This window comes from Ornithodoros turicata, unplaced genomic scaffold (genome assembly GCF_037126465.1).
Source record: "Ornithodoros turicata isolate Travis unplaced genomic scaffold, ASM3712646v1 Chromosome48, whole genome shotgun sequence".
Taxonomy (NCBI): Eukaryota; Metazoa; Arthropoda; class Arachnida; order Ixodida; family Argasidae; genus Ornithodoros; species Ornithodoros turicata.
Genome location: NW_026999378.1, coordinates 461,068 through 466,106, shown reverse-complemented (window position 1 = coordinate 466,106; position 5,039 = coordinate 461,068). Strand labels below are relative to the sequence as shown.

The 5,039-nt window shown below is 47.9% G+C and overlaps 1 long non-coding RNA gene across 1 annotated transcript; it reads right to left on the bottom strand.

The window, feature by feature from the left end:
- Positions 1–2,793: 2,793 nt before the first annotated feature.
- Positions 2,794–3,476, bottom strand: LOC135374220 (uncharacterized). The gene is made up of 2 exons (XR_010416797.1): positions 3,314–3,476; positions 2,794–2,970 (listed from the first exon to the last, which is right to left on the bottom strand). It is a non-coding gene; the product is annotated as an uncharacterized LOC135374220 (long non-coding RNA).
- Between the last annotated feature and the right edge of the window lie 1,563 nt (positions 3,477–5,039).

Genomic DNA, 5,039 nt, shown 5'->3' with positions numbered 1-5,039 from the left:
ATTGTCATTACAATTTTAAATCCAGCCCCGATTTCATTTTGCTCTACCATCATTCCTGTTGAGATTTGAGTCCAATTTGTACCAGTCCAATCCCCAACACTACTTTACGAGCACACTGCAAACAGTTCTTGCCATGACTGCAGCACACTTGTAGCAGTCCATCATCCAGCGTCATCACGTGGTGGTCTTGTTCCAGTTTTAGTGCCTGGTTGGGAGCATACTGTCAGGAATTAGTAGCGTGACACCGGCTAATTTTTGTGCAATGCAGCACTTCCTGTAAAACCCTTTATTTCCGCGCGCCATTAATTTTTGCTAATTTCGCAAATTGAGGAACTTCGCGAAAATTTTAATGTACACAGGATACACAGTGAAAAATACCAAATTCGCGAAATTCAGCGGTCGTGAAACTACCCCAATGGCCCATTCGCGAAAAATAAGGAGCGCGAAATTTAAGGGTTTTACAGTACGACACGGTACAAACATCAACAATGCCTTTGATAGCTGCTATTACTGCCCTGTACCCAGCAGGGTACACAGGCTAGACAAGAAACTGTACCGACATACACACCTTGCTTAGTCCGTTGCATATCTGAAGCCTGTCCTTGACTCTGTTGGAAAGGCTTCGCGAATGGTGTTCACAGCACAAGCTGGAATCACCATGCGCTTGTTTTTTCCAAGCTTGTGCCACATCCACCTCGCGAACTGGCGGTATGCTGTGTATCGGTATCTCCTGCAATAATACACAGTGTAAGTTGGAATCATGCTTACTTGTGAATATGTGCGCTCATCGGTTCCCGCTGGCCCCGAAGTTCAAACTACGCCACCTTAAGCACGGTTTGGTTGAGGCATAATAATTTGAAATCTTCGTGCTTCGTGATACACAAGAAGCTCAGTGGTTCAGCGGTGCCCTGGAGCTCCTTACAGCAGAGGCACTCTTCTTCAGTGGGCATGGCGACGCATGACCCACAACGGCGCCTGTAACCGAGAGGTGCTTAGAGAATCCGTCGCGGTACGAATCATCCGTTTCTTGCGCTATATGATAATGAATTGCCAGCCATTATTTACCAATCTGCGGAATTCAGGCGGCTGCTGCTCCCGCACGCTGCCGCGTCAACATGTTCGTCCCGTTGAGCTCGCGGAGCCGGCGACGTTTCGAAGGCGAGGCTTCCAAATTCCGCCGCCCGTAACAAAATTTGCCTTTCCTTCGAAGATAGGTTGTCGAGAAGATCGCTTCCTTCGGCAGCCATTTTGTCAGAGTAACAAACACGAATGGGTGCGAGAGTAATTTTCCCTGCGTTGGGTTCGCTGTGACGAGAGTGCAGTCAAGTACGTCTCGACGTCACACCATGGAAGCCTGCATGGAAGAACACTTGCAGCAGGCTAGAGATCTGCCGAGTTGAGGGGGAAAACCGGAACCAATTTTCAGGGCTGTGGTTTTAATTGTTTTCTTCACCGTTGACTCGTGGCACCTCGCGTGGTTCATGGGGACTGCATGTACTTCAATAATAACAAAAGACCCAAGGTTAGGCGTGGTGACTGGTCAGGGACCCTTTAAATATTGTCGCAAGTCCTCTACTCCCTGATCGTGAACAGATGCCAATAGCACAAACGCTTTGACGATACCTCGAAATGCGCTATCAGTTTGAAAGAAAGGTAGGAAGGAAATGTCCACATAGGGATGTTATCGCTCGACGTGAGCGTGCAATGTGCCAGGTGAAATGTCTGGAGAAGATGGTGAATTCTCTTCCAATGGCTGATCATCCCCTATATCATCAGGATCAAAAAAGCAGAACACGCATCTAGGCACTGAAAAAAAAAGAAGAAACACTAAGAAAACGTGCACCACAAAGCGCGGATGAAAAATACTTACTTTTGAAGCGAGCTCCGCACAGTCCCGAAGCGATGCGAAGACTGCTGCCTCTTTACACATCCTCCCCATTTATATAGCGACGACCTCGCTGCATGCCCCAACATGCACGGGTGCGGGTAGTCGTCATAGCCTAAAAATAACTTGCTCTGCATGTTCATGGTCGCAGCTTGCCCTTGGCTTTATGTAATGCTACCTCCGCATACGCCATTGCCGCACCTGAGCGCAAAGTTCGCTCTCATCACATGTCATTCCAATATGCAAGTTGCTTCCATGAGCAGGCACACAACCATCCCTTTTTTGTTGACAGTGGCTGCGGAATTTCAATAATATTACTTAAATGAAACAAACTGCAGTGAAATGCAGATCCATCTAAGGCAGGATTTTTTACCCTCAGCGCTAAACCCTCAGATACCGGCATTTCTGCTCGAATAGCAAAATAGCTAGGACTTCAAAAATTAAATACATGCTAACAAACTACCATCAACTGACAAAACACCCATTTCTGCTATCAGATAATTCTTGCATAATGCTACATACAGTCATGTCCCTGCGTAAAGAAAGCACAGGACAAGGGTACACAAATTCACTTATGCGATGAGGGAAAAGGCTTAAGAGTAGTATTGGATAAACACGACTTAACGAGCAACATGACACCTTCCTCCTCTCTCACCCCCCCTGTTACCCCCAATTTTGCAATTTGCACCCCCACCAAATTTTTTTGAAATTTTTTTTCGATTTTTTCACTTAAAATCGCTCATACACGCATAAGAATGTGATAATAGAGCGTAGAATATAATTTTCAATTAATAAATTCAATTACTATTCATTCCAACGAGAGAGAGAGAGGAGGAAAATATCAAATTATCGTTAAGTCGTGTTACTCTATAACGAGACACACGAAAAGAAGCGCACATACGCATCAATGCACTTTCTAAACTCATTTAATAATTCAAGTCATTACTATACACATTCAATTCATTAATGTGTCAGTCCAGGTTCGGTAACAGCATCAGCCCATGGGCGCCGCCATTTGCAAAGCGTCACACCAGGCAGGTCGGAAAGCATCACGTCAGGTGGCAGCACCGCTGTCATCATGGGGACTTCCGTGGAATGCAGAAAGAAACAAAACAAAAAAAGTGCTAACGAGGGGAAAACACGCGCGAAAACAGGCACACACACACAAAATTTTCACCGTCGCGAATATGTGCGGGCATGCACCGACGAGAATAGCAACAAGGGTCATTGACAGAATGGCGTACAAGGGAATTGCGAACATGTTTGGGCATGCACGGACAAGAATAATAACAACAAGGGGAAGACTTTCTGCTAATCGCAACAAGGTAAATCAACAAACATACACTACTCCAATACACGCTGACAAGTAATCGCAGTTAGGGGGTAGGTAAACGCGTCAACAGAAGAAGTATTAAAACGACAACTCACCGACATCCAAGCATATCTGTGTGCACACACACCGCCCTCCATCTTCTTTACATGACTAAAGAGTTCACCAGCACATCAACGGTCACGATACGAGCGACGCGCCAGACGTCCGCACCCGACGAGAGGCAAACAGAAAACTGAATCTGGCGCCCTCTCCGCGGAGCATACGTCACACGCGCGCGCGCGCTCGCAGCGCCACCACGTCTGCCGTCGGACGTTTCGGTTTTGGTCTCGTCGCCCTTCACGTCTCGCGCGCTCGCAGCGCCACCACGTCTGCCGTCGGACGTTTCGGTTTTGGTCTCGTCGCCCTTCACGTCTCGCGCGCTCGCAGCGCCACCACGTCTGCCGTCGGACGTTTCGGTTTTGGTCTCGTCGCCCTTCACGTCTCGCGCATGCGCTTCGAGCACGGTGGTGGTGGTGGTGGAGGATTCGCTTTCGTTCTGACGCCCATTTCTTTACGTTTTTTATTTGGAAGCGCCGTATAAAGGGAGAGCGCGCTATCCGCGCGTTATCATTCAGTCCAATACTTGGAAAACACCATGTGTGGTTTATTCTCCTGCGTTTCTCGCCGTCGCCAGGATAAGACAAAAAACGAAGAACTTCGCGAATTTATTCGCGGCATCGTGGAGGAAGCTTTTCAAGTCCACCGCCTGGAATGGTTGCAAGCACGTCAAGAAATGTGTCAGGACAAGATGAAGACGCTCGACCGCATCTTAGCGGCGGACAGACTGACGAGAAAAAAGTCCACCTTTAGTCTGGATAATCTGTATTGGGAACGCAGTTCGGACCTAGAGGCCGACGACGTCGTGTAAATAAAAGAGATGTATTTCTCTACGAGTCTCAGTCTCTTCTTTTTCTTCGCGCAACGTGTGCACACACGTCATGTCTAACCCCGAACCTTTTCGTTTCCGCCATCCTTGTCGTTGTATTTTAAGTGGCCCCTCCATGTGCGGTAAATCCACATTCGTAACGAACGTGTTGAGGAACCTGAACAACGTCGTGGACAAGCCTCCCTCGCAAATATTCTACGTGCAGAAATATGCGTCACCGAGCATCCAGGACGAATTTGGGGACTCTGTAAAATTTACCAAGGAGCTACCTCGCGAGTGGGATACGTCGCGCGCCACGCTCGTCATCGTCGACGATCATATGACCGACGCCAATTCCTTGAAGGAGGTGACCGATCTTTTCATTCGGGGTTCTCACCACGCCAACGCGTCGATCTTCTTACTCGTACAAAACATCTTTTTCAACAGTAGCCATTTTAGAACTATATCCTACAACGCCAGTTACGTCGTCCTGTGGCGCACCGTGCGCAGCGTGCACCAGATGGAACATTTCGGCCAACAGCTATTCGGTAGAAAAAGATTAGAGTATTTTCTGGACGCATATAAACAAGCGATGTCGTCACCCCACGCTTATTTACTCGTGGATCTTCACAACTATACGCACGAGGACCACAGGTTGCGTAGCAATATTTTTCCGGGAGAACGTCAATATATCTACGCTCCGAAATGAATCTCCGTCCTCATCTCACTTTACTCAAAGTACTTTCCACTTTACCCCCTCCGCGCCGTCGTCACGTCTTGAGACGTTCTTCCTCCTCCGACACGAAACACCTCTCCGAAATTTGTCTCAATGTATTGAACGGAAAAGTGTCGTTGGCTCCAGATACGTTCGCGCGTTTGAAGAAGCACAAACGCTTCTTACGCCGGCTCGCATACAA